Genomic DNA, 12993 nt, shown 5'->3' with positions numbered 1-12993 from the left:
GCCCACACCTCAATGGGGAGAGTGCAGCTGTGCTTAGTGGGAAAGAATCTCTAGAAGGTAGGAGGATTTAAGCTAGGGACTTAAGGAGAAGACAATTACTGTACAGATGGTGAAGGTAGTGTAATGATAATGGTGGTGTCATGGGGAGGGGTTAGAACAGTAAAAACACTAAGCTGGAATAAAGGTACATAGAAAAATATGAAGTACATGTACAATAATACCAGAAGCCTCACCAACAAGATGAAGTAATTAGAATTAATATTGTTTGAAGAAAATTATGATATCATGAAGATAACGGAGGCATGGCTGGATAAGAGCTATGACTGGGCTGTTAATTTGAAGCACAATAATCTGTTCAGGAATGAACATGCAAATAAGCAAGAGAGAAGGGTTTGTTCAAATGTAAAAATATTCCTAGAACCCATCATGCAGGTGTATGTGCCTAATCCATAAAAATCTGGACACTAATGCATCTAGGGACAATGGCAGATTTAAGATACTCCTCAAGATACAAATATTCCACCACTATCTAATACCCAGCTTATGTGCAGTTATAAGTTCATCAGACAGTTGTGAAAAATCTGGGTCAAGTGTAACACCCCCAGAGGGTAGAAAAATGTTAGCAAATTGACTATTACATGAAGCCTTACAAGCCTCCTAATCCGTGATGAGGCCAAACATCAATAAAAAAATATATAAATAGAGAAATAATTTTAATTTAACCAAACTACAGGGTGTGGTACCCTAAGGCTACTTTCACACTGGCGTTTTTTGCCAGACGTCGCAATGCGCCGTTTATGGCAAAAAACACATCCTGCAAAGTTGTGTGCAGGATGCGTTTTTGCCCCGTAGATTAACATTAGCGACACATTGCGACGCTTTGCCACATGTCGCAACCGTCGTGCGACGGTTGCACCGTGTTGTGGCGGACCGCCGGGAGCAAAAAACGTTACATGTAACGTTTTTGGTCCTGACGGACCGCTTTTTTCGACCACGCATGCGCGGCCGGAACTCCGCCCCACCTCCCCGCACCTTACAATGGGGCAGCGGATGCGCCGGAGAAATGCACCCGCTGCACCCGTTGTGCAGTGCGACAAACGCTAGCGTCGGAATCTCTGCCCGACGCATTGCGACTAGGGTTGAGCAAAACGGGTCGGCCAGATTCAGAAGTCACCGACTTTTGGCAAAGTCGGGTTTCATGAAACCCGACCATACCCCTGTGTGGGGTCGGCCATGAGGTCGGCGATCTTCTGATCTGGAATCGGAATTCCGATACCGAGTTCCGATATGTTTAAGATATCGGGAATCGGTATCGGAATTCATATTTAAGTGTAAAATAAAGAATAAAAAAAAAAAAATATTGATATATTCACCCTCGGACGCGCCCTGGTTCTCACCGGCAGCCTTCCTTCCTAAGAATGAGCGCCTGAAGGGCCTTCGATGACGTCGCGGCTTGTTATTGGTCGCGTGAGCGGTCACGCGACCAATCACAAGCCGTGACATCATCTAAGGTCCTTCAGGCGCTAATTCTTAGGAAGGAAGCGTCCGAGGGCGCGTCCGAGGGTGAGTATATTTCTAATAGGGATATACTCACCCTCAGACGCTCCCTGGTTCTAACCTGCAGCCTTCGTTCCTAAGAATCAGCGCCTGAAGGACCTTAGATGACTTCACGGCTTGTGATTGGTCGCATGACGCCCATGTGACCGCTCACGCGACCAATCACAAGCCGCAACATCATCGAATGCCCTTCAGGTGCTCATTCTTAGGAAGGAAGGCTGCCGGTGAGAACCAGGGCACGTCCGAGGGTAAGTATATCAATATTTTTTATTTTGATTCTTTATTTTACACTTAAATATGGATCCCAGGGCCTGAAGGAGAGTTTCCTCTCCTTCAGACCCTGGGAACCATTAGAAACCCAATGCACTGCATTAGGTTTTTTGTTTCGGCCGACCCCGACCCCGACTTTCTATAGGATCGGCCGATTTCACTCGACCCGACTTTTGAAAAAGTCGGGTTTTGTGAAACCCGACCCAATCCTATAAAAAGAAAAGTCGCTCAACCCTAATTGCGACGGGGAGATTCCAACGCTAGTGTGAAAGTAGCCTAAGAAAACCCCACAAGGAGAAATAGGGGCAAGCACTATGAGTAAAGGGAGGGGGTAAGGTTGCATGGTCAGTTGTATAGGACCGGGTGCTAAATCATGTATCAAAGGAAGCCATAACCAGTGAAAAATGCTATACAATAATGGTGAACACGCCTATAAAGATGTCAATTTATTGAACAAAAAACAATAATAAAGCCATAAAAACATTTAAAACACGTGTAAGCACACACAAATTTCCAATACAAGGATGTTAGGGGCAAATGCAATAAACTATGAGCAATATATGCATTTCAAAGGGTCAGACAAAAAAATGGCAGAAAAATAATGCCCAGATATTTGGTGCCTTGGTTGTCAAAATCAATGATGATAACCAGAATACAGATAGTTTTGTGTCTGACCTAAGTTCCTATGTCAAGTATTTGTGGTAAAAAAGAGAGCAAAAGCTGTGTAAGACCAAAACTAAGTTGCGAGTTTAAATGCACATCAAGTATGGCCAAACAAAACACACACATCCCTAATACAGATCAAGTATAGCCTTTACTACAGGACCAAAGACATGTAATGCAGTGAGAATAAAGGAAAGCATGTCCTAATTATCAAAAAGACAAACATGTATGTTGCAGCTTCATCAAGGGAAGTGTGAGACACAACACAAAAGAGGCTGTTTAAGGACAAAATATAATTAAATTATTTGTTACCAGTGGTTATGGTGCTCAGCAGGAAATTAAAATGGTCAATCCGTGAATAGTAGATATCTGGCAACTAAGTATGAGTAGGCACTGCAATACTGTTGAGTAATTTGAAAAGGTTGTGCTACCTTAAAAAATATATTTAGTCAAGCAGAAAAGGTGGAAATAAATGGTTTTGTAATTTACAGATATTAAAAATTATGCTACATTCAAAAAATAGCAAGCTTTCATCTGCTGAAGTATGCTCCCTGGTGCCCCTTGGCGTTATTCCGTCTGCAAGCTTTTTCCATCTTCCAAGTGGCCGATCAGCTGTCTGAGTTTGCTCAGTACCTGTCATCTAAAGAGGTCCCCCCAGTTCCCCTAGTGTGCACAACGTATTGAACAGCAAAAGTAATTACAGAACTTGACCACATGTGAAAAAAACAAGCAGTAAATGAGCTAAATCACAATAATGAGTTACATCAGATTTCAGTGCTGGGAAAAAAGGACGTGTCTGTACATGAGCAGTGACAAGCATCACTTTACAACTTTTTTCCAACAGAATGGATGCTATTTGTACACTGTGATCAGGTGACAAATCTGACCCAGGTGGTTCAGGATCAGCCCAGGGAGCACCTGAAACTATAAATATCTCTGTCCTAGTTGCAGGGTCAGTTTTTTGGTTGTTTTCCAGAGCCCTTTATTGCCGGCAGTATCTTTGACATCTGTGTTTTCTAATGTGCAGTTAGTTTCTCCTCAACCAGTAATGGCCCTCCTAGAAACATTTTTGGGGAGAAAAAACTGTTTACGGTGCTCAGTGAAAGTTGTAAGCTATTTTTTACCCTGTGACTGTGGTAATCAATGAATGAGTCTCATTGAGTTAAAATAATCATGTTCCTACTGTGAGAGGGTCCTCAGATTTGAGTAAGTTCTTTATCCCCACAAGCTCCAAAATGGTCATCTGTTGACGCCCTTCTTGATGCCTTAGGGTTAATTTATGATGAACCTGACATAATTAAGGTTGCAGAGGCAAATATCATGTTCCTGACACAGGGGGGCTGCACTGTTGAGGACAACAGTACTGAATTCAGGCAATGATCCACTGAATTTCTGTGGAATAATACAGCTTTCAGGTGTTAGTTTTGCCAAGGCCTTTGGGGGACAATTAAGAATGCTCTGACTCTGCATTCTCCACCCTGTTTCCTGGGCGAGGCCATGACTCAGGCTATTCAGCTGTATCAGAGCATATAAGAGAAAAGCACACACAAAACCAGATAAAAAAAACAACAATCTTTATTGAGTTAATGAAATAGGGAAGGTGGTGCCTCCTAATTTTGGCTTCCTACCACAATTCACCTGCCCTACTTTTTAACACTTTGTATTCAATTAATTCAATAAAGATTGTTGGTTTTTATCTAGTTTTGTGTGTGCTTTTCTCTCATATGCTTTAATCATTATAATGATGCTGACCTTCTCTCCATCCTATTCCTATTTATAAGTACTTATTATATATTAGTAGGTTTTTTTTACTATACATACATATATTAATTTGGAACCATGCCTGGGAGTAATCTTTGAAGTATCTAATGATATTCAGTTGGATCACAGGATTCAGGAGAGTCGAGATGAGTGACAATCCATTTCGGTCATCTCCCCCAAAGCTGTCCACTCACCTGAGGAGAAACCGATGGAAGTTTGAGCTACCAGCTCTCGAACCATTGAGAGCAAACGTCGGCGCGATCTGGGACTCGGCCTTTACTGTGGTTGTGCTGGGCATTTCTTCAAAGACTGCTCAATATGCCCTCAAGCAAGCAGGCCGTCGGGAAATGCCCAAATCTGGGTGATTGTCCTGGGAAGTGCTGCACATGTATTGCTAATTAATGTGACTTGATTGATGTGATATTTACAGTACTACACTAACAACAATAACTTAACAACCTTTTTTTTTATTCTTCACACACTGCAAACAGGGACGATATTAACCCCTTAGTGACGGAGCCAAATTTTTGAAATCTGACCAGTGTCACTTTATGTGGTAATAACTCTGCAACGCTTCAACAAATCCCAGTGATTTTGAGATTGTTTTTTCGTGACACATTATACTTTATGATAATGGTAAATTTAGGTCAATATATTTTGTGTTCATTTTTAAAAAATATCAAAAATTTGAGAAAAATGTAAAAAAATTAGCAATTTTAAAACTTTGAATGATTATCCCTTTAATCCCGATAGTCATACCACAGCAAACCATTAATAAATAACATTTCCCACATGTCTGCTTTACATCAGCACCATTTGTAAAATGTTATTTTATTTTGTTGCATTTTAGGAGGATTAAAAATGTAGCAGCAATTTTTCATTTTTTTCAAGGAAATTTACAAAATTTATTTTTTTAGGGACTTATCCATGTTTGAAGTGACTTTAGAGGTTTCATATATTGGGAAACCCCCAAACATGATACCATTTTAAAAACAGCACCCCCTGACATATTGAAAACTGCAGTCAGGTAGTTTATTAACTCTTTAAGTGCTTTACAGGAATTAATGCAAAGTGGCATGATAGGAATGAAAATGTGCATTTCTACCACCTAAATGTCTCTAACTTCTGAACAGATTACTATAGCCGTCAGACTCTAAGGCCGCTATTTGGTCGTGAATTGCCATGGCAAACATCAGGACCACAAAATCAAGATCTGAGGGCACCAATTTGGTTAAATAGGAAGCCCCCACACTCTGTTAACCATTTATAATGATGTAGTCACTATTGGCAGCAGCATCTAAGGGGTTAAACAGAGTTGGATGGTGCAAACACTGATCATGGCTGATGCAGCAAGTTGTCAGCTATAGTGTACAGCCGACAGCTTCTGGATTGTTACCTGTATGGGGAGGCTATTCTCTTATATCTCAGGTCAGTTAAAAGGCGTATTGGCGGTCATTAAGGGGTTAAACCTCTTTCTCTCTCACTCATTCTCTCTTATGCTCTCTTTTCAGGCCAGTTAGTGTGGCTATACAGTATTGCGATTTTCAATATATTTATTTTTTAAATCAATTTGTTTGGAATAAAATTCATCAAACCCATATTCGGCATTGTGATTTTCAATAAATTCTCTTGATTTAAATCAGTTTGTTTGGGATAACTGAAGCCACTCATTGGGTGTAAGATTAGATGACTGATGCAGCAGACCCCTTCTTTTTAGGTGGGATGACGTCCTATCCATCAGTCTCCTGTCCTTCAGCTAAACACTGGTTTCAGTAGTCAGATAATGGAATGGACAGGATGTAACATAGTAACATAGTAACATAGTTAGTAAGGCCGAAAAAATACATTTGTCCATCCAGTTCAGCCTATATTCCATCATAATAAATCCCCAGATCTACGTCCTTCTACAGAACCTAATTGTATGATACAATATTGTTCTGCTCCAGGAAGACATCCAGGCCTCTCTTGAACCCCTCGACTGAGTTCGCCATCACCACCTCCTCAGGCAAGCAATTCCAGATTCTCACTGCCCTAACAGTAAAGAATCCTCTTCTATGTTGGTGGAAAAACCTTCTCTCCTCCAGACGCAAAGAATGCCCCCTTGTGCCCGTCACCTTCCTTGGTATAAACAGATCCTCAGCGAGATATTTGTATTGTCCCCTTATATACTTATACATGGTTATTAGATCGCCCCTCAGTCGTCTTTTTTCTAGACTAAATAATCCTAATTTCGCTAATCTATCTGGGTATTGTAGTTCTCCCATCCCCTTTATTAATTTTGTTGCCCTCCCTTGTACTCTCTCTAGTTCCATTATATCCTTCCTGAGCACCGGTGCCCAAAACTGGACACAGTACTCCATGTGCGGTCATAACTAAGTAAAATGTATTTCTTTACTTTAGAATGATCACTTACCTCTAGCCAGGTTAGAAGAAGAGGTGGAAAACCCCTTTACATTTTCTTGACTAAAAGAAAGAAAAAACTTGACTGACTGCCTAGACTTGCACTGTTGACAGAAATTACACAAAAATTGATTTTGTAATTGGTTAGAAAATTGTGGAAAAACCCAAATAAATTTACAATCTGACAACTGCAATAATAGTAGTAAAAATCAAATAAATATTGATGTTTAATTTAAATGAATTAAGCTGAGCTGAAAATAAATATGGAGAAATTGGTACGATAGTTAACCAGTCAAATGGAAACAAATATGTTATATGTACATTATATGTTTCTAATATTATGCCACTTATCATGGGGAACATTTGGACATATTTATGTAGGAGGTTGTACAGAATAAAAATGTCATCTTTTTAAAATTATTGACTAACATATTAACATACACATGTTTCTTGCCACTGTGGAGATTTTTGGGGACCCTATATTGTTAACGGTATATGCAGCAGGATGTGGTGAAGAAGCAGGAGATGTACAGTATGTGGAGGGATATCTTGTGGTATCATAGGCACAGATGACGGACGAGGCTGACAGTCAATGTGAAATTGACAATGACACTAGCCATACTGACCAAACATTGCAGCAGGGTGCAGATAGTAAACCAATTGGGCCCTTCGTTGTATTGGCCATTATGGAAAGTCATATGCTAAAAATATTGTGCGGATGACATAAATATCTTTATCATAAAGCAAAGAAATGATTATTGAATAGCCAGACATTTAGGCCCTCAGTAAAAAAAGCAAAATAAAGGACTTTTTTTTCCGGGTCCTCAAATGGAGTCACAATGGAGTTTTTGCCTGCTAACCGCATGAGAGATGCACCAGCTGAATAGCCAGGCTCAATTGCACCTATATTATGCTCGTTCTCTGGTATTTATCTTTAGCCAAACCAATGGTCATATACGTATGGATCAGTAGATTAAACCGGTAGCAAGAATTGGCACAGTTTGCCATTGGCTTACTGTGCTGCCCAGCCACTAGTGCAGCAGGCCAATTTGTTATGCGTTAGTTGACCAGACTATCATTCAAAAGTATGGACAACTTTTTGTTTGTCAAAATGAATCACCGAAAATGAAATGCTGTTTTTCATCCACCTATGGCTGATGCCAATGATTAGATCAGCCGTAGCAATTGCTGGACTCTGTATTGTGTTTTACACTGTTATGCTGCTGCCAGTGTTCATGCCCTTTGTCTACCCAGGCATCTCCTGCCTGTCCATCATGTTTTATCCACTCTGCAGTACTGCTGCTGTTGAAGCTTCCAGTGTACACAGTATACATTTCCTTGCCCATCCCATCATATTCAATACTGTGTAGTTGCTGCCATTGCCACGTCGTCTGCGGATGGTCCCTATCTCTCCTGCACTGCTGCTAAGATCCTTACCCTTTACATGTCACGCGAACCTGATACTCTTCACACAAAACAGATATTTTCTTCATTTCTAAAATAGCAAGCCTGCTGCTCCAAAAGGAGACCTCTTGGAAGGCTTGTTAAAAAGTTATTACTTTCTCATGACCAAAACAACAAAATCTTTGCCACTCCAGAAACAGCGATACTATTTGCACCACAATTTGTAAAAAAGGCATTGCTATTTCTGTGTACCCCACTAGTGCATAAACAGCAGCATCACAGGCATCTGTCCTCAAAATAACAGACTTTTTGGACAAATTTTACATTATAAAACAAATATAGTCTGTCAGTGTAGTGTGTTTTTAATCCCTTTCCTACCTGAGATGTATCCATACATCCCTGTGACCTGGGTCTTATTGACCTGGGATTTATGGATACATCCCAGCGATTTTGCATGCACACGGGCTGTGCATGCGCGATCGTCGCCAGGTGTCAGCTGATTCTGACAGCTGACACCCAGCACTAAGTGTCAGGAGCAGTCCTGCACCACTCAATCGCAGCATTTCGGGAGCAGACATAGTGATGACAGTCCCTCGGCCCTTGCATTGGAGACCTGGATGTCACATAGGGTACTGATCATTGCCAAGGTGGCCCAATGTCGTCATGACAACATTCGGGTCATCAAAGCTAATAAAGTTGCTAGATCATGCTCAGAACATGATCAGCAACTTACCCTGTCAATGCAGAGCTGACAGTTTGCATAGCATAGGGATCCTGCTGCATTCCCATGCTATACAAGCGATCATCCTGCAAAAATTGAATGTCCCATAGTGGGACAAAGTAAAAAGTTTATTAAAGGTAAATAAAAGTTAAAAAAAAGTTTACATGTTTAAAAAAATCAAAAATTAATAATCAAAAAATGAAATCTATTGTACCCATGAATAAATATTTTTGTGAAAAAAGCAAAAAAACAATAATAGTACATATATTTTGTATCACTGGCTCTGGAACGAAACAGCTTATGAAACTATCCTACTAGATAACCTCTGAAGTGAACACCATTAAAAAAAAAAAACAAATAAAAAAAATAAGTCAAAAAACAATGCTTTATCATCATAACACTGAATAAAAAGTGAAATAAAATGCAATTAAAAAAAAAAATTAATTAAAATGCCATTTTGCCCCGCAAAAGAAGCAAGCCATCATACAGCTCCATCAGTGGAAAAATAAAAAAGTTAAAGCTCTCAGAATAAAGCTATACAAAGATAATTATGCAAAGATAATTTTGTGTAACAAATTATAAAAAGAGATATAACTGTGGTATCGCTGTAATCGTACGGACCCGAAGAATAAAGCTGCCTTACCAATTTTACCACAAGCAGAATGACATAAACCCCCCAAAAATCCTGATTTGTTGGTTTTTGCTAATTCTGCTTCCCAAAAATCAGAATAGAAAGCTAGCAAAAAATGATGTGTCTGAAAATGGTACCAATAAAAACATCAATTTGTCCCACAAAAAACAAGACCTAACCTGACTCTGTGGGCTGAAATATAGCTCTCAAAATATGGTGATGCAAAAACTAATTTTTGCAATAAAAGCATCTTTTACTGTGTGACAGCAGCCAAATATAAAAAAGATATAAATCTGGTATCGATGTAATCGCACCGACCCGAAGAATAAAGTAGTCTAATCATTTATACGGCACGAGGAAAGGCATAAAAAAATTGAAACCAATTCTTCATTTGATGTTTTGTTCATTCTGCCTCCCAAAGATCGCAGTAAGGCTTGGTGCACATTTGACCTGCACTCTACGCTGAGTGCTCACGCTGGGTTTTCCGTGTAAATCTGTGAAATATGTGATTCACACAGAACACCCAGCAGAAGATTCCCTATAATGAGGCAGATAGAGTGACTGTGGACGCCATAGGACCTGTGATCCGGCAGTGTCCGTCTTTGCAGGATTGCATAAAAGTGCCATCAGCCACAGTTTTTTATACTTCTGAGAAGAAGAAACCACTGAACAGCAGTCAGAAGGAGTCCACAGTAACTCTGCTGCCTCATTATAGTGAATGGATTCCTTGGGGGTTTTCTCTGAATCACGTCAATCGAAGATTTAGATGGAAACCCCAGAGTAAGTCCTCAGGGTAGAGCGCCGGATAAATGTGATCCCAAACTTATATAAAATGTTCCCAATAAAAGCTACAAATCAATCCACAAAAATGCAAGTCACCACTCAGCTCAGGTCTGTTATTTGTTAAGGGCAATATAGGCTTCCATGTTACTAGTATACAATGGATATGGAAAGAGAAATGGATCGTCGCCCCTCAAAAGAAATTCAGCAATTCTGTGCTCCCAAATTCAAATGCTGCCCTCCCTTCTGAGCCCCACAGTGTACCTTATCCACATATAGCATCCACATGATGCTTCAGAAGCATAAGCTGGGCATAACGTAATGGTTACTTACATGTACTGATACTGATGATCACATAAATATACTGGTTACTACAATGTACTGATCACTACAATGGCAGTTTGCAATTTTCATTTGGCAACATTTATGCTTTTTTCTGGAAAATACCCATGGTGTCAAAATATTCACTATAACTGTATATAATTCCTCAAATGGTATAATTTCCAAAACAGTGTCCTTTGAGAGGGAATTCTGCTCTTCTAGAAATTAAGGGCTCTGTATATGGAGTCCGCAAACTATTCTAGGAAAATCTGCGCTCCAGGAGGCAAATATTGCACCGTCTCTCCCGAGTCTCTCCAAATGGCTAAACAGTGCAATACAGACACATATGCGATATTGCCACTTTCAGTAGAAGATGTGAGAGAAATAATGGTGCCATTTTTACCCACTTTTTGTGAAAAAATGCAAAATATCGGGCTAAAGCTAAATTTTGGTGGTAAAAATGTAGTTATTTTTTCTTTACTGTCCAATTGTAAAAAAAAAGTGTGTCAATTTCAACTCATCACTGCATCCCTAGATGAATTTGTTGAGAGGTGTAATTTGTAAAATGGAGTCACTTTAGGGGGGTTCTGCTGTTCTGGCAACTCAAGGGCCCTTCCATTAGGTCATGACACCAGCAAGCCATAACAGTAAAATCTGCACAATAGTATGGTGCTCCTTTCCTTCTGAACTTTGCATTGTGCCTGAAAAATATTTCCCGATTACATGTAGGGTATTGGGTATTGGAGCACTCAGGAAAAAATGGACCTTAGTTTTTTGTAAAAAAAATTCTTATTAGCATTTAGAAAAAAAATAAAAACTTGGGGTTAAAACAACATTTTAGTGTTAAAAATTTAATTTATTGCTTCTTCACCGCGCAATTGTATAAAATTCTGTGAGGCACAGGTGGTGTCAATGCGTTTACTGCACCCGTAGATGAATTAATTGGGGAGTGTAGTTTGTAAAATGAGTTCTCATAACTGGGATTTCTGTTGTTTTGGCACTTCATGGACACTGCCAATGTGACATGGCACCCTCAACCATTCCAGCAAATCTGAACTCCAATATGGTGCCTCTTCACTTCTGAGCTTTGCACTGTGCCTCAAAAGTAGTGTTCCTTCAGATATGAGGTATCGGCATACTCAGGAGAAATTGCACAACAAATTGTATGGTGCAATTTCTCCTTTTACCCTTGTGAAAATAAAAAAATCTGGGCTAAAATAATATTTTTGAGGAGAAAATAAAGAAAATATTCAACATTATAAACTAATGTGAAGCACCTGGGGATTCAAGGTGCTCATCACACATATAATTGCATTCCTTGAGTGGTCTCGTTTCCAAAATGGGGTCACCTGTTGGGGGTTTCTGCTGTTTAGGCACAACAAGGGCTCTACAAACGGGATTTGGCATCCGCTAATGATTCCAGGAAATTTTACATTCAAAAAGTTAAATGACATTCCTTCCCTTCCGAGCCCTGCCATTTGCCCAAACAGTAGTTTTCTCCCTCATATCAGGTATTGGCGTACTCAGGAGAAGTTGCACTACAAACTATATATGGTACAATTTACACTTTTCCCCTTATTAACATATAAAAATTGTGGTTAAAATCATATTTGTGGGGAAAATGAGAGTTTTTTTTATTTCAAAGCTCAACGTTATAAACTTCTGTGAAGCACCTGAGTATTCATTGTGCTCACCACACATCTACATGAGTTCCCTGAGGGGTAGGGTTGAGCGAAACGGATCGAACAAATTCAAAAATCGCCGACTTTCGGCAAAGTCGGGTTTTGTGAAACCTGACCCGATTCTAGTGTGGGATCGGCCATGATGTCGGCGATCTTTGTGCCAAAGTAGCGTTTTGTATGACGTTTTCAGCGCCATTTTTCAGCCAATGAAGGAGGACGCAGAGTGTGGGCAGCATGATGACACAGGTCTCGGTCCCCACCATCTTAGAGAAGGGCATGACAGCGATTGGCTTGCTTTCTGTGGCGTCACAGGGGCTATAAAGGTGTGTGCATGCCGACCGCCATCTTATTTCTGCTGATCGTAGCATAGGGAGAGGTTGCTGCAGCTGCATCAGAAGAAGGGATATAGTTAGGGAGGGAAGATTAAGCCCTGAAACTGCTTGTGTTGTAGCGATTTCCACTGTCCAACACCACCTTTTCTTTGCAGGGACAGTGGATTTTATATTTTTGTGCATCCGCTCTGTAGCTTATTAGGCTGCCTCATAAGGCTCCCTGATAGCTGCATTGCTGTGTGTACGCCGCTGTGCAAACCAACTGCTTTTTTAAAAGCAAAAATCCTGTTGCTCCTTTCTGCACAGTTATCGTCTTTATTTGTCCACACTTTTGTGTGCAGCAGTCTTTTTTATTGCTGCCATACTTGTCCTGAGATCATTGTAGGGAGATTGAAATTGTACTACAGTCCTTGTATTTTTTCATATATCTTCCAGCCACATCATGCCACTTACATTGTGTAGTGTAATACA

The sequence above is a fragment of the Ranitomeya imitator genome, chromosome 4, assembly GCF_032444005.1.
Source record: "Ranitomeya imitator isolate aRanImi1 chromosome 4, aRanImi1.pri, whole genome shotgun sequence".
Taxonomy (NCBI): domain Eukaryota; kingdom Metazoa; phylum Chordata; class Amphibia; order Anura; family Dendrobatidae; genus Ranitomeya; species Ranitomeya imitator.
Note: the sequence above shows the minus strand (reverse complement) of the source record.